At 38.3% G+C, this 23,131-nt stretch overlaps 1 long non-coding RNA gene across 1 annotated transcript in view; it reads right to left on the minus strand.

The window, feature by feature from the left end:
• LOC137166288 (uncharacterized) overlaps positions 1-6,933 on the minus strand; it is a 60,436-nt gene extending 53,503 nt beyond the window's left edge. The window contains exon 1 of the long non-coding RNA XR_010923629.1: positions 6,844-6,933. This is a non-coding gene — a long non-coding RNA (uncharacterized lncRNA). The remainder of the gene's footprint in view (positions 1-6,843) is intronic.
• Positions 6,934-23,131: the final 16,198 nt, after the last annotated feature.

The following is a 23,131-nucleotide window of genomic DNA, read 5'->3' on the forward strand; positions in this document are numbered from 1 at the left end:
GTGGGGAAGCATGAGGGAACAGGATATATGATGCTTTTCTTTGTCCTGTCCTTGTTTCAAAGAGTTAAAACCCCTAATAGTGAACCAGAATAGACAGTCAGAGGCATGGTTCCCCACATATTGCTGAGTCTGTTTATAAATAAGCAGCCTTCTTCCAGGCACCCCCTCATGGCAGCTCTGCAAGTGTCCCCTCAGCTCAGTTTCCCTTTAAGTTCCCAGAAACTCCATGAAATCTTATCTTCTAGTCCATATGTATCTTATTAATAATACATAGTGCAAAAGTCTCACAGCATAATTTGTAACATACCAGTGCAAATAGTCCTTAAAAAAGAAAAGCAAATAAGAGGAGTCACATATCTTCTTGGCCACATACCAAGATCTTCCACCACACCTGACTCTTTGTCAGTCCTCTTCTATCCCTCTGACAGGACAGTCACCCCAGCCCTTCCTTCTGCAACCCCATTCTCCCCAGGAGGAATTCCCACAACCTTTCTGTTGGAAGTATCTTTGCTAGGGGCATATCCTTCCCTCCTTCTGACCCTTTCACAGATTCTTTGGGCCCAGCTCTTCAGCACGGAGATGTCAGCAGGTAAGCCCTCCACCACTCCCCCTTCTTTCAGCCCTCTCTAGCCCTTGGCTCCAGCTCTTCAGCTTAGACTTAGCAGGCCCTTTGCTGCTTCTGTTCCTCCTATCTTCAGCCCTCCATCTCTGGCTTGGAGATACCAGCCAGCAAACTCCAGTTACCACTTTCATCCCTTCAGCCTCCTTCAGGAACCACCTTCACGCCCTGGTAGCTCTCATCTCTGACCTCTCCTAAATGAACCAGTCTATCTACTTTAACTTTCTGGTTGTCTTTCTCACCAGGCCTTTTATAGTTTCCCAGGTGCTGCCTCTGCCTCTTAATTGGCCCAGCTAGGAGCACCTGCACTGGAAAAGGAAAGCTGTTACCCTGTTTATTAACTCTCAAGACAACATATTATAGAGCTTTCATAGTTGGCATTTTGGAATTCTCTGGTCACAGCAACCCTTTGGTATGTGACACCATCACCACACACTGCATAATAGATCCTTGACTGGCCAGGAGACAAATTAGGGTTATATGAATTTCCAGATTTTGATTTAAGGAGATTGACAATAGTTGAGACCTTCCTTCAAGAAGAATTGACTAATTTGTAAACATTGCAATAGTGATTGTGGAGGCCTTATGTTTCCCAAAGGCAAGTTTTATGGGAAAATGTGTGTTGTGATTTAAACTGATTGGTCACCAAATTTTATTGTTAATTGTTTATTGTTTTTGCCCTAAAGCTTTTTATAATTATTGCTGTGAACTTAATTGTCCTTCATGTAGAATTCAATGACCATCTCTTGCATGGAGGGAAAATATAATCAGGTTTAAACAACATTATTTCCTACTAGATACTTTAACACATGAGCTTATTATTGTTTTTATATTGAAGGAGGAACATCACCTCCTACTTACATTTTAAATGTAATTAAGGTCATAGCATGACCATTTGCAAATATGGTGAAAACACATGAAACCACTGGTGTGCAATGTTATCTCTTGGTTGTTGTTCATCAAAGCAACAGGAAAATACTATAATATCAGAATTGAGATATTACTAAGTGCCATACTATACAGTATATGTATATAATCTTTTACATTTGCAGTCATTCAAAATAGGAATTTTTCCTACAGTGGGTTTTGTGGAATTGAATGCTGTTAGATTCACTAAGTGTTGAAGAGAAGTAATTCAGTACCATGGAAAATTCTTTATTTTAAGTTAATTTCTATAAGCCTCTGCAGCATGTCTGAAACATCATTATCATTTCATCTGAGGTACTGTAAACTGCATGTAGATTCAGTTATACCATAAAGAGACATATGACCTACTTGTAAAAGGACACGATATGACAGACAGTACAACAAATAAATAATAATAATAATAATTAATAATTAATAAATGGCTAACCCTGTCATTGAAAACATCACAGATGGGTAAATGTACAAATGAGTCTATAATTAGCACTATAATTTAACACTATTGTCATTTTTGTTCTCCTTCATGGATAAATTTGACAAGACTCCAGCCACATTTGTGCTGCTCTTTCTACTTCCCCCAGCCCCACCCTGAGCCTAAAAACATTGCCTTAAACTGGCTCTATAAAAGGGAAAATAGCTAATTATTAATACTATTATTATTTATTTACAGTAGTTGCCAAAATATACTACATAGAAATGTGTGAATAACCATTTTTTTTTTTTTTTGGGGGGGGGGGGGGTGTTTACAACCAAACCAAAATAAATAAATAAATGAAAATAAAAAATTCAGTTTGGGTTGGTTCAGCAAACCAGAAAAACAATTGTCTGATGTCAAATGAAACATTTGAGTTTTTTAATTTTTTTTTAAATTAAAAAAAATTGAAGTAAAGGACTAAGTGAAAAGTCTTTTTAAATAGAAAAATTGAAATATTCATTTTTAATTTTTCAGAGTTTTTTTTAACCAAAGTAATTCAAGAGAATTCCACATGAATTCAGTAAATACTTTGGCTAACTCAAATCTCTGTATTTTGTTGAAAAAGTTTTGGTCCAATTTTTTTTGCCCAGCTCTAGTTCTAAGTGCTTTCCAAACATGCAGAAAGGAGGGTCCTTGATCCATGGAGCTTGGAATATGAGGACAGACAAGTAAATGGAGATTAAAGGAAGGGGATAGAACTATAGCAATTTATATACATATTAGTTCAATTCACTCTGGCCATTTTGGTGACTGCAAAAGTTGATCAAAGAAGGAGATGAGGGCCAGGAGGCAGGCAGCTAAGTCAGATGGGGCAATAACATGGGAATTGAAGTCACCAAAGATGAGGGTGGGATATTAAGAAGAGAGGAAGAAAGGGAATGTGAGGCATTAAACTCACAAAAGGGATTGAGGGTGAAGTCAGGGAGCAGTAGATAATGGGGAGAAAAATTATAGGTTGATGACACGTAATGCAAAAAGAAGAGGAGTGTGTTTGGGCCAAAGGAAAGTGAGGTTGGAAACTGCAGGAGGGGGAGAGGAGGCGTCTGATACCATCAGTGTGGGGGACTGATATACTCTTTATCTTTCCTTTTATTAATTTGCTTTTTACGATGTATAAAGGCGTCATGATAGGGCTTGTGAAAATGTAAGGCTTTTAAAAAAATTCTGCTCAGTGTTTATATTAGAAACTCAGGATTCTCTGTCAACCAGAGAACTAGAGAAAGTAGGGCTTGATCTTTCCTTAAAAGTTAGGTTGACATAGCAATATTAGTAAGGGGTAGGAAAAAAACACACCCCTGACCAACATAGGTAGGCCAGTGTCTATGCAACTATGACAATGGAAAATGCTTCTTTCGATGTAGCTGACTTTGTTCAGAGAGGTGGTATTCCTAGACTGATTAAAAAAGCCTCTTCCATAAGCATAAGTTGCGACTGCGCTATTAGGTTATGTCATCATAGCTATGTTGGGATAGCCTCCATAATGAAGACACAGCCTATGTCATCACAAGAAGGTGAAAACTGAATGATTGAGAGAAGAATTAATAAATCAAATTATTTAAAACACAATATGATTGGTTTTGTTGATATTTATTTAACTACAGTGCCTAATAATGTACTGAGACGAAAAGTTGTGTTTGCTAGAAACTAAATACACCCCTTTGCCATGACAATCACCACATTTTGGAGACTCTCCTCTAACCCCAAGAAGTCCTCCAGAAAATCAGGGAAAGCCAGATGTGGAACTCCTGATATTTCTAAGGCAAATGCAAAAAGAAAATTATGTATTTAAGATAATCAGATATTCTTTATATAACATAAAGAAGCAAAATAAAAGGGAGGTGGGGTCAGAATATTTTTTAATTCCTTTGCAGGTCACCTTTAAACTTTGCAAAGATTAATTCTGCTTAACCTGGTTTGTTGACAGTGTCTATGTTTATGCTAATCCAGGTTTATGATCGTTTCTGAAATGTTATTAAATGCAATTGCTTTCACACTAACATTTTAAAAACAAGCTGAGCAGAACTACATCAATGGCAGTATAGAACGAAAAAAGCTGCTCCTGTTTCTTTAAGGGTGCACTGGTGGCCAATTAGGGGAACTGGATGGCAAGATTTTAACATGTGCTGAAGAGATCATATTCAGAAGTGGTGGGGAAAGGAGAATAAACCCTTATGCAAAGCAATTCCACCCCTCCTTTGGTGACAGATTGTGATTCCTTCAACTCAACTTGAAAGGTACCTTAGGCCTGAATGTGTGCATATGAGAGAGAGATGGGGAAAGAGAGGGAGGAAGTGCACGTGGGTGCACACACCGGCATAAGAATGACTCTTTAACCTGGTGGTTAGATCGTTCACCCAGAATTTGGGAGACCCAGGATCCAGCTTCCCTGCTCTAATGACTTTAGTGATTTATTCACAAGGCAACAGCTTCAATAGGAGAGACTGACGGATTTCCCCACATCAAAAATATACCATTCCTGAAAGGTGGCAGGTACTTGTTCATATCCCTCCCAACTAAGTGGAGGATTGTGGGAGGACTCTTAAACAAAGAATCTCCCACAGCCCAGGTGACTGGGGCTACAAGTTATGAGGAAGCTGCTGCCACCACATGAACTTGCCTGGTGTGTCCTCTGAGCATGCCTACCAGATCAGGCTTTCAGACAAGTTAGATGGCCAAACACCTATCTTCCCCTAGTTTGTGAATTGCTCTGGTACTTAGGTGGGAGATAGATGCTCAGTCTCGTAGAAGGTGTCAGTGGTGTGCATGCTCAGAGGAACCTAGATGCCTAGGGAACTTTTACTACAAAGACATAGAAACCAAGTGAGTTTAGGTGCCTACAGGGATTCAGCAGAAGTTCTGTGCATCACAATGGCCCCACAATTGGGATTTAGGAACCTGAAAAAAAAAGGTAGGTGTCTAACTCCTTTTGTGCATTTAGGCCTTACTCTCTAAAAAGTCCCATTGAAATCCAGCCCTTTGTCTGAATCTGGAAATCATCTCAACGTTTGACTCCACAAAACATCCCTTTCCTGGACCCCAGAATGCATTTTTGGGTGAAATATTTAGAAAAAATATGTGCTTTAATGACCAGTCTACAAGCCATTCACTATTATTAAAATAATAAATGAACAAAAAACAAAAAAAAAAAACCAAACAGGTGTCAGGAGAAACAGTCTCAAGCATTGCAATATCATATTGGAAATAAACACTTTCACAAAAACCTTATTACAACTAATGCAAACATACAAATCTGAAAGTAGCATTAATGGAAGATTTTTTTTTATTAAATAGCATATATTAAAACAGTAAGTCATAATAAGCATAAAAAACTAGTCACAGAAAGTGGAAAAATAAAACAGCAGGGACAGGAAATCATGCATGAATAATATTATATGAACCTCTGAATGTATCTTGATTTTCTATGTAGATGCTGATCGTTATCATTCAAATATATGGTACACTCCAGTATATGTTGTGGACCCTGAGGCATTATTTATCCAACAAGTGAAAATTTTCACTGGACCTAACTATGCTTCATTAACTACTTTAAGAATGCAAATTACACTGCTCATCTATTTTTGTTTTTACATAGCAATGCCATAACATTAAATTATGAAACCTTTCTGTGGTTTTGCTAGAGTGTTTGGAAGTGCCACTCTGCATTTTAAAATCATTATTAAAAAGGGCTGTAGTACTTGGAATTTTATTTTCTCAGTCACAGCCCTGATCAAGCTCCCGTTGCTGGACACCCACTAGATACTATTTGCTTCTAAGCCCACTGAGTCTGAGCAATATCCAGGCACTCTCTTGGCCTCTGGTGCCTCAGGATCACTTCTTGTATGCCCTCTTAGAAGTGGGTCCATGCAGTCTAGCTGCCTACTCCCCAAGACCAGTACTAAACTCCACAAGTTTCCCCGGTAGCTCAATCATCCCCTTTCCGAGAGCTCCACCCTTGTGGGTACGCCAATTTAAATTTAACTCTTGAGGGATTATATGAGAATTACAACAAGGAACTCAGAGGCTTTGCAATTTGCAAAGGAACAACTTAAACACATATTCACTGTATTCCTTGAGAGCCTTACATATTTATGCAAAAATAATCAAACCTGCACACAGATCCCTTCCTCCACTTTTCTCACCACTCTGAGAGCCCTTTAGGAACTGGTCAGTGCTTGCAGTGTCCCACGTCTCTCCTTTCCTCCTAGTTAGGCTTCAGCTTCTCTCTCTCTCTTTCTGCCCTTGCAATTAGCTCTCTTTAGCTTCCTGAGGACTGGTAATCAACAGGCTTCTTCTAGCTCAGAGAGCATGTGCCTTTTCAACAACAGCGTCTAATACTTTTCATTTTTTCTCCTTTTCTCCAGGGGAGTTTCCCATGGCTCCAAACCTCCCTCCCCACAGATAACCTGAGGTAGGTAACCAGTTTCCTTCAGCTCAGCCTATTTCTTTAGCATATTCATTGTTCAGCCAGAGCAAAATCATTCCACATTAACAACTTCTTGGTTGTCCTGTAGCTGCATCCAGGTAGGATGTCTGATACATTATGTGGTGCCTATTTGAAAATGGTTGATCCTACAGGTACCTTAGTCCTATCCCCTATTTCCCTAGTCGACATTCAAAAACAGGCACACACTGCATTAACAAACATTCCTGGAAATTTGGCAGCATAAGATTTTGGGATTTCCTACCCAAAAAAAATTCAGATAAAATAAAGAGCAGGCAGCATGGCCAAACTACATGTGACAGTATACAGCATATCAGCCTCCACATTGCAAAAATCCATATAAAGCTAGCAACGGAGCAAACAGTGGAGAATTTGGGTGCTTACCTGAATTTATGAAGGACTTCACCAGGCTAAGCAGCTTTCTGCGCCCACACAATTCCCTTTTCATCAGACACTCCAACAAACCCTTTCCAGTGAACCCTTGTAGCTATTGTCTTCATTCAGAGTATGACCAGTTGCCTACTAACCCCCTTTGTAGGTCTTTGGTGGATGGTCTGATCTCCCTTCCTGAATTTTCAGGAACCACTAAGTAGGACCATTTCTCCTCAAATTCTGGATAATTAGGAAGGAAGAAGAGAAGGAAATCCGGGAGATAAGCAGGGTGCTAAAGTTCTTATGGACTTTCATGTCATCTTCATTATCTCATTTCTAGACAAAATCATTAAAAAGTGTCAGTTACAAGACTCTTCTTGATCTGGATTCAGATGAGATCATGGTACAGGAGATAACTTTAGCAACACTGATGGATGATCAGCTTCAAGCCAGGAGGCATTTAGCTTAAGTATCTCACCTGATCACATTTGCCATGGCATCATACAAGGTCTCTCCAGTAACCAAGACCCAAACCAAGGTTTTTGCAGGAGAAAACCAACATCTTGAATTTCACCTGGAAATCAATTGGGAGCAAGTGCTGGTCACAGAGCACTAATGTAATGTACTTCCTTTGAGAAACACCAATTAAAAAGTGGGCAAGTGCGTTCTATTAACTAATAGTTTAATAGAGTTTACAGTAATCCAACATCATTGTGACAAAGGCATGGAAATCTGGGTTAAGGGCTACATTAGAAAGGAAAAGTCACAACATTTTTGCCACACGGAAATGATAAAAAGCCCCTTTGACCATCATTGCTGCTAGGCTCTGACAAGTTTATTTGTTTTTCCATTAAATTGCCTTGTTCTAAAATCATCATTGAATGACCTTCCCTTTAAAATGAAAATGGGAGGGAAGCACAATTGCCATTGATAGAACACAACCTAAGAAGTACAAGGAACCTTTTATGAGAGCACTCACTATCTTATATAGTCCTCAGAGGAAAAACTGGTGAGATACTAGAAATAAAATATTTAAATACATCATTCAGTGAATAGTCTCCTAATTTATCAGATAATGTTTGACAATTTGTAACTTACCAACTCTAATCGGACATCAGTTTCTCTAATGCCCATCTTTTAATTTTACTCATTTTACTGATATACTATTAGAGGAGTTTTCCATGTTTGTGAATATGTAATTAGTTAATAGATGCAGTGCTAGTAGAAGGCACTCAAATACATTTAGCATTGTTCCTGGGTTTTGTAGAACCAATAAAACTTGATGTTGTGCACTGCAAATGGCTTCCTTTGACATCGCTTTACATCAGCCAAAGTGTTTCCTGCTGTTCAGTCTGTATTGACCTATTTGAAGAACTGTGTAATTTTTCTCCAGTTTTAAATTAACTCTCCTGCCACTCTGACCACCCATATGTGGGCCTATTTTATAGCTAGTCTAGACTTTGAAAGAGGCAATAATCTAAAGGAATGAAACAAGTTTTTTGTGTAATTACAATACCACTTTGTTTTGTACAGTTAATAACATTACATCATGAAGCATGCTGGATCACTGGTCTGCAACTGTAAGGTCAGAGTGGAGATAAGTTGCAGTAGAATAGCATCCTTGTTGTAGCAAGGGACATGTTGCTATGGGTGCTGGTGGGTCAGAGCCAAATAGGTGGGTGAAGAAAGAGGGATAGTCATACTGTAACAACCCTTGTGACACAAACATCTCCAGACAAGAGGTCTGGGAGGAACTGAGTCAATCCTTTCTTCCTGTTACAAACAGCTTGTGTGTTTGAACCAGTTCCATAGAACCAAACAATAACTCAAACTAAGTCTATCAACAAAATGAGAATGATAATTCCCAATAGTAATATATCTCTTTAAAAACAGTGAAACAAGAGGATGGGAAGGAAATTTATTATCGTTGTCTGCACAGGTCTTTTCCTAAAGATGGTGCAACATAAAGGGGAGACTGTAAACCAAAAATAATTAAAATATAGTGGGCCTGATCTTCTGCTGGAGCCAGTTGACTCTACAAAACCTGAGGATGAGGTCCAGTACGTTTCCCTGTGTAATTAATAAAAACACCTTAAATCATTACAAATGTGACTTTAAAATCTTATTTATTTTCACCTTTTCTGGTGTGTGTCCTTTTGGTTTTGTATTTCACTTAGCATGCACAGTGAGCTATACATGTACATTTTCCTTACTAGCAGAGTAATTTTGATTTCTGGTTCTAGCGCATGACTACAGTGCTGTCATATCAAGGATCACAACAATGCATGGGAATGTGAGGATGAAAGAAAATAATTTATGCCAAGAGTGAATAATTATTAAGAGAGCAAACTTTAAGTTTATATGCACATGCATACGTGTCTGCAGGGCCCTAAAAAGATTTTAGATTATGTATACAGCACAATACTTTTTCCTAACAATTTCCTAATTAATATCACTGTCAGTGCTTCTTGTTTACTCCTGATTACTGACTTGGGCCCTATTGAGAGCACTTCCTATCTCTCTCTCTGTTCTGAAAAAGCTTGTGTGTAGTGAAGGGATTGATTTTTGGTGTAGAATATATGTTTAAGGCTAGCTTCTCTTGTCTCCCATTGTCATTTTTTTTCCTGGTCACTAGAATCTTCAGTACCTTAATATCATACGTGCATTTCTAAGACTTCAGTTCAGTTGGCCAGAACCAAGAAACCCATAAATATCTATGGGAATTCTTTTTCTTTGATGAATTTAGAAGTGATTCATTAGGTAGTCAGTCAACTAGTGCTAAAATAAATGTTGAAGCATTCTACACTAGAACACTGCACTCTCCCTTCCAAATCTAATTTATTAATCAAATCCTCATGAAAACTCGTACATATGCCCCTTTCCAATGTCTGCAGATTTTGCAGGCATTAGTGGTTTTTTTACACAATTATTCAGTGTTACTTTAATTTGATTTAAGATTATAGTGTATGTTAACCTGATTAAATACAATAGGTATAACCTCTGGGGTTTTCCACTGTGTCTAGCACTATCAACATTTATTAAGAATAGTTTTGCTTAGGCACTCTTCGCATAAATAACTACTCCAGATTTCTAGATGCAGTTATTATCCATTTTACTTCACTTCCTCGGAGCTATAGTTAAGTAAAATGAATGAATTCTGCCTAGGTCAAATTAGTTCTTTAATTTAAAGACTTGGGCAGGGAGGGAATTAGGTTGAGGGTAACACACATTTCACTTTATTATGTACAGAACAAGCAGCTTTCCCACTGATAACTTGGAAGCTTTCGAGATTCATATTCCACATTAAACAAAACAATAGATTGCAGTTCATGTTCTTCTGATTTCCTGTTGCTAATTAAGCTTTTTAACAACCTTTAGAGGCATAAATAGATCAAATTTATAACAAAAATGCCATGGAGGTACAAATAGATTTTCTTCCTTTCCTGCTGATAATCTCTCTTTGTCTTTGTCATCTTGCAGAAAAACCTTATTTTATTCCAATGGCTATTTCATTTCAAAGGTCCTACCCTCACTTGGGTGTCATTTGGGACATGAACTAAATTCTCTATAGTTTTTGGTTTATAAATCTTAACTTGCAGGTATGTGTTCGGTTTTGTTTGGTTTTTGGCTTTTTTTTTTATTATTATTATGTTTTAAGCACAATGGAAAATATTCAGTCAGCAGTATCTGCACACAAATGAAAATTCTATTTTTATAACACAGGTGTCAAAAATGCTACTGTACTTTTTTCCTATTGTGGCAAATATTGCATGTTTTCCTCTTATTTTCTCTCTCACACATGGCATCCCAGGTTAATGGAGACGATATGCTTTGCTTGACTAGTAACCTCCCCCAGCAGTCAGCTTCTCTAATGTCACTAATGCAAAATACTTCAATATAATTCCCTCAGACTCTGAGTCTTTATCTTTCAAATAAATAACAATATGACAGGAAACAATATCTGAAACTATGTAATTTTATCATCCAACAAGGTAATATTTGTTTAATTAAATCTCTTTAATCATGAAATGCTAATTTTTTTAGAAGAAAACAAAAAACACCTTTACTTTAACCAGTATTGAGTAATGAAAGTCTGTCCCTTCAATTTACAGAATACAGAATGCTGAAATAAATTATATTACTTCTTCTTATTTGTATTCATACTTCAAAATTTAGAAATGTTTGTTTATCAATGGATCAGCAATGAAAGGTGAACAATAGAGCTCACTTTTAGGCCCCTGTCCTGCAATGTGCTCTACTCAGAGGGATCTTCAGACTCATGCAGACTCCCATGGTGAGGCTATGTGAGTGCAGAGGTCTGCCCTGATGAATTTAGGCTGTAGATTTTGTGACAAGGCCTGTGTTTCCCTTTATGTTTATACAGCACATAGCATAATGGGGCTTTGATCCTGAATGGGGCCTCTGTGAGCCTCTAATTAAATAATAATAGCCCTGATAGGTTGAAAGTAATTGGAATTTAAAACAATCACTGCACCAGGACTGACTATTCCCTGAGGTGGGCCTAAGACTAGAGTAAATTTTTGAGGAAGGGAAAGAAACCATTTATTGAACAGGTTGTTGGGTTTTTTTTTTTTTTTTAAAGTAGCCATTCACAGGTGCTTAGAAGTTTGGAATGTTGGAACAGTCATGGATGGGGAGATAATGTTACATGCAATAAATACTGTTTATCACTTGATCATCACCACTACTACATACCTGATCTATATATACTGACTATATACAAATTCCTTTTCTTCGAAAGCTTGATTTTTTTCATATTTAATTTTGCATGAATGCTCATTTTTTGCATGGAATACATATTGGTGAGCAAACCCCCCACCCCAATTTTCATTATTACTTGAACATCATGGGTTTGAACATTTGACTCAGACTTAAACATAGTTAGGTCTACATTTTGTTTAAGTGATGCTATGGGGAAAGAAAAAGGCAGAAAATGGAGCAGAATGCCGGCAGAGTAAAAAACAAATACAGAAGTTATTTACAAGAGGGATATAAAAAAGACTAGACTGATTAAAACATTTTTAAAAAAAAAATTCTTAAACTAAAAAGACGTACAAAGAAAATTCGTTATGTTTTCAAAAAATAAGGATTGTGAGTTTGAGGAGTTTTTGTAACATAATAGTCTCCTCATTTCCATTTTAAGTGCCAATTTTAATGTATCCTTAACAATGGAGCTGCTATATCACTTATATAATACTGAATTTGGACTGTGTTCCCGTCGACGCAGCACTATGTTACTTGAGGGGGTGGTTTTACTCAGTCGACTTCCTGATCGATTGAGTGGGTCTACACTGACCGCTCAATCAATCCAGAAAGATTGATCTGGTGGCAGCGACTTTGCTGCGGTCAGTATAGACATACCCTGAGTTATCTCTTGGCAGGAGCATGTCCTATTCTTAACAGGTAGCCCAAGTTTCTATTTAGCAAGAAAATATTTTTGGTTTAAAATTACCATTAAACAGATCATTAGTTAAGTCAGAGGGGAAAGGTTTACATATTCCCTAGAGTGAAATCCTAGCCCCTTTAAAGTACCTGACAACATTTTTACTGGCTTTGATGGGGCCAGGATTTCATCCCTAATTTTGAACCTAAAAAACAATTTGTGACATTTGAGTCTCCCAAGTTTCACTCATTCTTAGTGTGCATATGTATTAGAGATGAGCCCAAATCCAAAATCCCTCCAAACTTTAGAAACATTTAGATCTAGACCTGCACGTCATGGGTTGCTTTACTCTCCATAAAGGGGTCTTACCCAGAACCCCAAACTCTGGGAAGGTTTGTATCCAGATTTTTGAAGCTCATGCCACACTCTAATATATTCTGCCCAAAATAATACAACATTTTCTGTTTAAATGAAATTTGTAAAATCATTTGTCTGCCATCTCCTGATCCATTACAGTTCAGTGAAGAAGCTATGCACAGAATATATTTTTCAAGGTTAGAAATTAACATGTTGGCAAGTCTTCATTTTCCATAGATGGCCTCCTTTAATATCAGTTTTAGAAAATCTTGCAGTATGCATTTGTATACACACAGATGCTCATAGTAAACATGTTTGTCATTTCCCCTTTATAATCCTTATCAGTTTTGACCAATTTTATTTTCTGCAAATGTGTTGCCCACTCTGTGCCATTGGCCACTGTTCCAACACTCTGAAGTCTCAGAATGTTAGTATCCGAACATAAAATGTTTTGCACAGATAAAGGACCAGAGAGACCCTGCAGAATGAGGCAGAGATTTCAAATAAAGCTCTGCCAAAATAATTACAAAAATTGCAGAAAAATCTCAAAATAAAGATTCCCTGGAGAGCAGACAAGCATTGGGCTCCGGGAGCTACGGTTTAAATCTGGCAGAAGTCACAAGTGAAATGACTTTAGTTAGTTCCAATTGTTATGGGTCCTTTATCAGAATCGACCATGTGATCAGGCACAATCTTGGCTCTGGGAAACAGAGTTCTAGAACACTAAGAGGTTTGGCAAATTGGACTGAGTGGTGCGTACCACTCTTACATTTGCAGTGTTATCAGTCTCTCACTTTCACAAGTGTTAAAATGCCCTAAATTCACCTTACAAAAGTACCTCTGGCTATTACTAGCTAGAAATAACTAGCTATGAAATATTACTATTTTAAGAATGTCAGACGAAATAATGGTTGGCCTTTTGTCTAAGAAAAAGGCAGTGTATAAGCTTAATAAGATTTTCAGCTGGCCTTTAGATTTTTATACAAACTTTGCAGACAAGTTAGTTTTGAGTCCGTTGGAAAGACATGCTTTTACCTGTTTCCTAAGGATGAAATTCACCTCTTTGTGAAGAACCAGGAACAAAATATATGTACCCCAAATCCTATTTTGAGGTCTTATGTACTACCTAAGGTGTACACAGAAGTGAGTTTCTCCCCAAATAGCCTACTCCTATCTATTTTTTAAGGAGCATAAAATCCTGTTTACTCATTATTGCAGAAAAGTGCATGGATCCATTTTTCCTTTTTTTCACTTTTGAAATGATGTTTCTGGATTACTGTTAAATAGGGATTTAGGACATTTTCATAATTTTAGTTCAGGCAACTGTGTGTTCATAAAATGTTGGGTTTTTAGGAAATGTCATTAATTTTCCCTTCATCAAAAAAGTGTGAGGGCATGTATTTAATTTCCCTTAAAGTAACATTGAGAAAATTAACATCATTTTGCAAAAATCAGGTTTTTTAAATTTTGGGCTACAATTGAATTATGCATTTTCAATTCTGTTGTGAACATTTCAGACAGCTCTAACTAGTAGCAGGTCTAGAAAAGTATATTTTCAGCACTGATACAACTTCCTATAATACTACGTTATATCAAGGGAATGTGACATGATACAACCATCTAGCAGAATAGCTTGAAAATAACGAGGGAAACACTAGAGGATTATTTCACAATTGGTCAGATATATGCTATTATAGTCTGAAAAGATATTTGCTTTTATCTGACTGCTGATTAACTAAATTAATGATTTTCTTGTGTACTAATCTAATTCCCTTTGTGTGCTTTAAGAACTTATTATAAAAACATCTATAAAAACATGATACTGAATGAGGTATTGATTAAGTATTAGCTATACAAATAACATATACAACCCTGTGTGCAATTTTCTTCCGGGTGTTACAGACATTAATTAACACTGAGTATTAATGAAGTATGCAAGGAACCATTCAGACAAATAAGAGTTCTAGTAATGATTATATTTTGGTGTTTCTCCAGCATTAATTCTTCAGGCTCTGGTTGCCTTTCAGTACAAGTACAAAATAGGTAAGGGCCCTTACTCAGTCAAAGCTGATAGTCAAACCAAACTCATTGGGAGTTTTGAATAAACAGGACTGCAAGATTTGGCTGTATAGTATCCAAAGGCTGACAAAGTTGTTTCCTACCACTGGCCCTCACACTAGTTTGATAGTAATTACCTAAAAGTTCAGTAAAACAGGCAAACTTTACATTGCACTGTGAGAGTTACCAGATTTGGCATTTGCCTGGACCAGGGTCAAATTCTGTAGATTATGGCTTTCTACAGACAATGCTCTTCCACTGGTCTTGGAACAGTGGCTCCAGGAACCAAGAGGAAGAATGTTAGCGCAATCTCAGTTGAGTGACAGGATGTAGGGAAGAAGTCTTTCAGGTAGGGCCTTAAAATTAAGAACCAGAATTCTGAACTGACTATTTAGAAACAAATAGGTGACTAGCACAGAGCACTGTTATCCTATGTTTGGTTCATTGCTACAGGGCTACCTGTTCCTATGTTCCAACTTTGGTTTCTGCACTCCTTCAAGGTGTAAAATCTCTTGCCTTCACGGGGCCTGAGATGGAATCCCATAATTCTCCCACTCCTAGTCCAGATCTCGGGCTACAGCTACCTGACTACTGGGATTGCTCAGTAGGTCCCATGGGGCTTCATACCTGCAAGTCTTCCCTTTACGAGCTGTGATCAGATTAATACTCTGGTTAATACAGTGACCAGATCACTTTCTTGAAACAAAGTATTATTTGATGTTAACAGTAGGAACACAGCACCACCCCGAGGAAGTTTAGGAAGATCTAACTGCCTCAGACCCCTCCACAGGACCTGTGTGTCTCAGCCTTTTCCTCAGGAATAGCCCCTGAAAAGTGCCTCACCCTGTCTCTGGAGAGTGACTTGTTAACCATTTTGTGTCCTTTTGTGCTGTTGTTTTGCCAAGGTGGGAAACTAAATTTTGTACCTTTGCTGGTGCTTGAAAATATCTTCTTCAGAGCTTAATAGCTCAGGCTTTGTTTCTTAATGACCACTGCTGTGTTTACTAGGAGGTTACTTATCTAGAAACATGGTTTTGCCTCCTTCCTAGGTCTCTATGGGTATGTCTACACAGCAAGTGGGCAGTCTGCAGCAGTGAGTCTCTGAGCCTGGGCTGACAGACTTGCACACTACACTACCATGCTAAAAATAGCTGTGTAAACATTTTAGCTTGGGCTGGATCTCAGGCTTTGAAGCCCACTCCCTCCCTAGGCTTCAGAGCCTGAGTCACAATGGCTACATAGCTGTTTTTAGTGCAGTACTCAGATCTGTCAACCCGGGCTTGGAGACTTGCTGCTGGGGGCTGTGTAGATGTGACCCAGCCTTGTTATTGAACTAACTCAACCTAGCCATAGAGTAAACATTCCAATAAACCAGTATAGCTATGCAGTAATTATATCAATAACCAGGTCACATGCGGTAATCATACATTATTACAGATCAGCCCCAAGTCCTGCACAGCTTGTATCATCTATCTCTCATGTGGCAGACTAGCCTTTTAGCTTCAAAGGTAGCTCTAAGTAGAGTATTGCTGTAGTCCAGACTGGAAGGGACAAAAACATGAACAACTGCGGTGAACTTAAAGTTTTCCAAAAACAAAAATTGTCAAGGCAGTTTGTTCAAAACAATCAGGAAAATAATTTAATGATTTTTTAAATTAAAAGTTTATTCCATTTCCAGAGGTTTGAAATGGACCCAATTTTTTTTTCATTTTTTCTGAAATATCCCATGCCAATTTTTTTAATCAGTATTTTCACTTAAATTGTTTGATGATATTTTTCAAAATTGTTTACTGAAAATTGCATTTTCTTACTGACACCAGCTTGTTGGTGCAGGAAAATTTGCAAAAATGATGTTGATAATATTTAAATTAATCTATTTAAAACATTGCACGAAACTTAATACAAATGATGTGAACAATTTTTCATTAAAAGGTTTCATTTTTTTATAAAAATGATCTTTTTGACAAAAAATGTTTAGCGAGAAAAATTTCAATCAACTTTACTCACAAGAGAATGATAAACTGGGACTGAATGTTAACATCAATAAACCACAAGAGCATTTTATTAACAGACCATTGGTGAGTTCAACTAAACAGGAAATAGACTACTTACCTACCAATGACACCCTCTTGTGGTTTATTGGTGTCTGAGGATAGCTTATTCATGTTTAAATTTCATATTTTTATTAAAACATCTTTTAAACAAATAAATGTTAAAACAGTAATGTCCAATGTATCCTTCAAATATGAATAACAATTCGTAGTAGAAAAACATAAAACAGTGGGGTAAAGTTATAAAGTCCCCTTCCCTACGATGCTGAATGTATCATTTTTTTCTAACTCCTTCCTCTCTTTTTTTAAAAGGTTTGCTGACTATATATCGATCCCTTTCTTCTTCCTTCTATACTCTAGAATCACAGCTTCCCTTTCAATAACAAGGTCCTAGGCCCAAATATTATTATTAAATAATACTTACATTTAAAGTAATAAATAGTCCTTTGTTTAGGATTATAGTAAGTGTGACTTTAAGCTACTGCTAGCACTGTAGGGTGAGAGCTGAGAGGTTAGTGAGAGCAGACAGATTCCATGTGCTTAATCAGAGAACATAAGATAGCCACTGACAATAGCTCTTGGGGGGATTGTTCCAGGATTTGCAGAACTGGGGATTCCTCTTGCTTGAAGGAAATCCCTGATGACATATCAAGACCTGCATAGCATTTCCTCATCCCAATCCGTGGCATGGGGAATGATCAGGGACAGAAGGGAAATTTGAAGTAATTCTGCACTTTCACAGTGCCTGGTTGATGCAAAAACTCCTTGGGATTATATGCAGCCAGGCTTAATTTAGAGCAGCCTAAGGGTTGCTGTAAATTGTGCCAAGAAGTGAACAACCAGTCCAGGATTGGACCATGTCCCAGTCCTGCATTACAAGACTTGAGGATTTGCCCTTATGACCTTATATACAGCAGGAACAGATGAACACTTTGTGACAGATGTGATATCTTGGAAAACTAGAAATTTCAAAATTTCATTATATTGAAATATGCTGGACAGTATAGGCACTGGGATTAGTGACAAACTTTTGTATCAGTAAATGTTATTTGTATCTTTTGGGAGCTAGGATTGTAATTACTGCAGTTCCTGGGACAGATAAACAGCTCCAGAAAAGTACCATCCCATGGAGTGAATTGCATATATGCTGGTTCAGACCAGCTTCAGGAGGCCCGGAGCCAAGGAAAGAGCTTGTGGCATAAAGGGTGAGTGTGAACTGGATAACAGTTCCCACATTTTGATCTAAAAATTAACATGAGATTATAGCCAAGAGGGCAAAACTCTGCTGGAAGGGCATGAAGGATTGGAACACGCCAGGGTCTCCATGTAGAAGATGGGTGCCACATGGTAAATTTAGCATGTGTGTAGACTGTATTTTATGTTTTCTCTGTAATGCTTCTGTCCTAAACTAAATGGACTGTGCTTTGTGAAAAATAGCTGGTCACTGGTAGACATTGTCATAGGTCTTGGGAGAGAGCAGAACATCAATTGCTAGGCTAAGGTCAGACCTGCTGTGATGGTCACAGTGAAATACAGGGGCACTGCAGGACTAAACCCCTCTTCTGAAGAGGAAGAGCAGGGGAGACAGAGAGGGACACAGGTCTTGCCAATAGAGTAGTAACAGCTGGCGGCCTGAGACGTAAAGGAACACCCTTGATTAGAGCATCCTGTGGTTAATTCTGAAACTGTCCCACTTGTCTTAACAAAAAGATCCTATTTTCATGCTGTGACACTTTCCTGGGATGCCCAGGACTCTGAGTCACCATGTCACCCCTACCTCAGTAAGAGAGACTTGCTGGTGCTAATCTGTGTGTCAGCTCCCTGACATCCCCAATCTGTTAGCCACCCAATCTCCTTAGGGCAATGCTAGTCCCCTACTTTGCCTTCCAGGTTAAGATGTAGTTACCCGATTCCCTGAACTCCTCAGGGAACATTGTTTTGTTCCCAGAGTCAGGATGAACCCTCCCAGGGTTCCCTTCCTGGGATGCTGGCTCAAAGGTATCTTTCCCTGCTCCTGTTTGTTCTGTACGGGTTAACTTACAATGCTTAATTGTGATAGAGAGATACACAGCTTGTCTCCTGTCTGGATGAAACCTGTTTGTCAACTCTGCTTGAGACATAGGTTTTAACACATACATTTAGTGCACATACACAACTTCTTAAGCATAATCCACACATACATCTCACAACTATTGTGAAGATCAATATGATACAAGCTTTTATTAGACATTTTATATAACCCTTTATGAATAAATACTATGAAAACAGCATTTTGGATGTTATGAGTTTCTCAGGCCTGATGAATGTTGCTGTTAGAGACCAGTGAACCCTTTGCCATCTGGCATTGAGGGGGTCTTAGGTTCAGACATGCAAGTATCTCTAAAGTAGGCAATATGTCTAACTGAAGGACTATAACATATAACTGAAGAACACAGAGTAATCAACATTGCTGCTGTATTCATAAGCCTTAGACAGCCACCTTTAATTAGTTCACTAGCACTAGGGACTGGGCACTGTGACTGTAACTCTTGCATGAGATATCAAGATCAAGATATATTTATGAAACAGAGTGACCGATCTGTTCAAATGCTGGAGTCTTTTTCCTTTTTCAGGTTCCTGTCCCCTGTTACCACTGTGACCTGCTTTTTTCATCTCCCTTTTTGCTTGCTCTTAGTTTTAAGCTATTTTTGTTCACTTTACTGTCTCTGGACTTGCTGACAAAACCTAGGGGCTTCTTTTCTCCATTCTTTCATTTGTTCATATCTCTTTGCCTTGCGCTATTCTTATTTTTTGTCCTTCTCAGAGTGACAAGTCTAAACATACATTCTGAGGGATTCATCTCTGTGAGTTTAAGAATCAAATGGATCTGAAAAAGCACAGGGTATTTTCACCAACCTCTGCATCATCAGATTTCCTGTTCTCCGCATTTCACTTTATTTTTAATGTACACTTTCCATTTGTATAATGCAAGCTTCCTTTCTTTTTCAGATCTGTCTGTTTCACTTAGATTTTTCCAGTTCTTTGTATTCTTTTGGATTCCCCTGTTTTTCTGTTGTCCTTTTTAGTTTTTAAGATGGCGAATGCCTGTACAGTATTTTCATTGGAAATAGTGCAGATTCAAATTCATTGATTGGTTGAAATGATGTGTGTGTTAAAGACCAAACAGAGAGGACTGTAAATGCTACCCTTTATCTCATTTTAGTTTTGTAATTAGAAACAGAGAAATGTCACTGTTTATAGAAGTTTACTAAATTATCCGTGAAAAGACCGAGACACTTCTCTGACATTAGGTGATATGCTCACCCCCGCACTATGAGTACATTTTTAATTAAGTACATTAGGAAAGCTGCACCCAAGGCCAGTTCCAGGGTTGGGAAAGCAGGGTAGTTGCCCTGGCACCAAACTGCTGTGCTATTTGGCTTTTTTCCCCCTCTACTCCCTGTAGCCAGTCTTGTTTTGTTTGTTTTCTGCTCTGCTCCCAATTGGCTTGTTTTGGAGGGGGCAGGAGGAGGGGTTTTTTTCTGGGACATTTTTGCACCCTAGACAGCAAAATAGTTAAGTCTGCTTCTTATTGCATCAGTCTATTTTCTCCCTTCTTCCTATTATTTGTTTTTGTGAGGAGGGGTAAGAGGGACGCGGCATAACTTTCTTAATGTAAAGGGCTTCTTATACAATAAAAATAATAACATTCCCTGTGTTGTGCCTATCATCAAAACATCTTCTAGCACGTTACAAATAAATGAGTCTCACAAGCAACACCATTGCTAGTTAGTTATCTTTATCTCCATGCTATAGAAAGGGAAAATGAGGCACTAGAGCATTCAGGAACTTGCCCAAAGTCACACAGTAAGTTAATGACAGAGTCAGGAATATAAATCCTTAAAGTCCTGTCTCCTAGTTCCCTGTTCTAAGTATCAGAACCACTAAATCCCAGTTCCCTGTTCTAACCATCAGACACTACTTCCTCATTAAGTCACAACACATATAAAAACTCTAAACTATGTGGATAAGATACCTGATTTAAAATGACAGTAGAGCTCCTATGTTTGAGTATGCTTTCAGACTAAAACATATCCATTCAGCACAGTACACTTCTGCCAAGAGTACACTGAATTATACAGAAACCTGCAAAGACATAGCTATATAGAAGGTTTTGACATTTTTCACATTAATGCTCATTATTTCATCCTGTTATTGCCGTAATGAAAGTTCCATTGACAATTTCAAAAAAGTTTTTTTGCCACCCCAGAACTTCTTGGATTAATTAGCAAATACCTGACCTATAATTCCCCTTCCTACCAGTTACTAGCACAACAATGCAGAGTGGGTATTTAAAATTGAAATTCCTAATGGGAGCTGGTTAAAGCTATATTAGTAATACATATAGAAAAAAAAACACTGCACTGCGTACAATAGACATCTTAAATATGGTAGCAAAACCTGGAACACATGCAGGAAATCAATTAATTTTGCCACTCTTCTTTGCAGGGATTCATTAGTGGGGAAGGAAAAATAACAGCAGGTATGGGACATACAATCACTGCCTGAATCTTAAACCAGAGGTATTTGATCTGACAAAGAAAAATCGACTTCCAGCTAGGCTTCTCTATTGGTTTTCTATTGTTGCCTAATTATCTTTAATAATAGCCAACCAATAGGAAAATAAAACAGCAGGAGATGGCATTCCTGTGAGTCAAGTCAATCTTCAGTGAAGCTGTAGCCGCCACCTGCCTTCCTATTCCTGGCACCAGAAATCTCAGGACTGAAAATAAAAGACAAATAAAGTTAAAGTATAAGCCAGATGATATTAATTTTGCCACTTTAGTGGGATTCATTAGTGGGTAAAGGAAAAATAACAGCAGGTTTGGGACATACAGTCACGGCCTGAATCTTAAACCAGAGGCTTATGGGGTTCCCAAGAGGTTAGTCATACTTAAGTCTTTATATTCCTAATGGATGGGTCATATTCTGATGCTATCAAAGTAACTTTCACAGTCATGTGAATGCTCATCACTTTAGTCTTGGCCTTTAAAAGCCTTCTACAACCTGGCCAGGAAACAACTGTCACTTTTCTCAGAATAACTGAAGCCACTTATAAATTCCTTCAGACAAAAGCAGCTGAATGCCCTGTGCAATGTAATCAGCTTTTTTAATGCTTTCTTTAGAACAAAAGCTTTCCTTGTTTTATTGTTTGATATCTTGTACAATAAGTATCTACAATAGACACGCCACATTGATATTCAGAATTAAGTGTTTATCAAGAAGAGACAGTCAGAAATTCAGAATAAATTACCTAACATCTATAGTAGTTTCTCCTTGTAACTCCTGATTTAAATAAATAAATAAGTTGGAAAGCAACATCTGAAGCATATACAGTGAAGACAATGAGATTTTTTGTGCAAGCTCAAGAGGAAAATTCTAAACTAAGAATGATACAAAATTAGATTAGGCAGAGTCATAGTCATATTTCACAGGCATTGTCTGAGAACAAAGAGCCACTTTTGTGAATTGGGTTCACAAAACTGCTCACCACTAGCTGTGGTGGGGCTTTGGTGATGTGAAGAGCAGTGAAGACATCCTACAGGGGAAGGAAAGATCTTGGCCAGGAGGAACTGAAACAGTGTTCCATGTGCCCTTTCCTTCCTTCCTGTGAGTGGGGACTATCACTTCATATCCCTTCCTCTTCTCTTCTTTTAGCCAGATCCTGATGCTGCATATCCCTGGCAGTGGGGATTACATGCTGCACTTGTGTCCAGACTCTGAAGTTCGTCCTACCACCACTTCTGCATTAGATGGTGGGGGAGATGTGGGACTAGGTGATTACCTATAGTCAACTGCTTGGTTGGTTGATTGGTTGGTGGGTAGGTAGGTGGGTGGGGAGTGATAGAGGTTGCTTCCTGTGTAGAGTAGCTATAGTTGACTTCCTGTTTCAGCCTAAGCCTTCAGATAGCTATTGGATCATCTGTGATGTAGGAAACTTGGCTGATGACCAGCTTTGAGGTCTGGGAAGGATTGTTTCCATACAGAAAAGTTGGCAAAGTGCTGTGTGAGGTTTATTTCACCTTCCACCTGGCATGTAGCGGGTCTGATTTTGGAGGGTTTAAATAGCAATTGTTGGTATGTTCCAATTTGGCATGTTCCAGTGCATGTTGATGGGCTTGAGAGGGTCTGACTGGGGGACCCAAAACTCAGTAGGTTTCCGGGCATTCGTCCTGGGCACTCACATGGCATGGTGAGAGAGTTTGTCTCTATGATACAACTTGTGGGTCCTCTCATCTCATCTCTCTTCCCTCTTGTGTGCAGGAGGGGAGCATATGAGAACTTTGCCTTCCAGTCAAGGTCCCCTGGCAGATATGAAGGTACAGGGGTGATATGATGGGCTTCATATCACCTCAGGTTGATGGTGCCATAGGTGCTAGTTGAGATCTAA

This window comes from Emydura macquarii, unplaced genomic scaffold, assembly GCF_026122565.2.
Source record: "Emydura macquarii macquarii isolate MOO-44397 ecotype Brisbane River unplaced genomic scaffold, CSIRO-AGI_Emac_v2 contig_2825, whole genome shotgun sequence".
NCBI lineage: Eukaryota > Metazoa > Chordata > Testudines > Chelidae > Emydura > Emydura macquarii.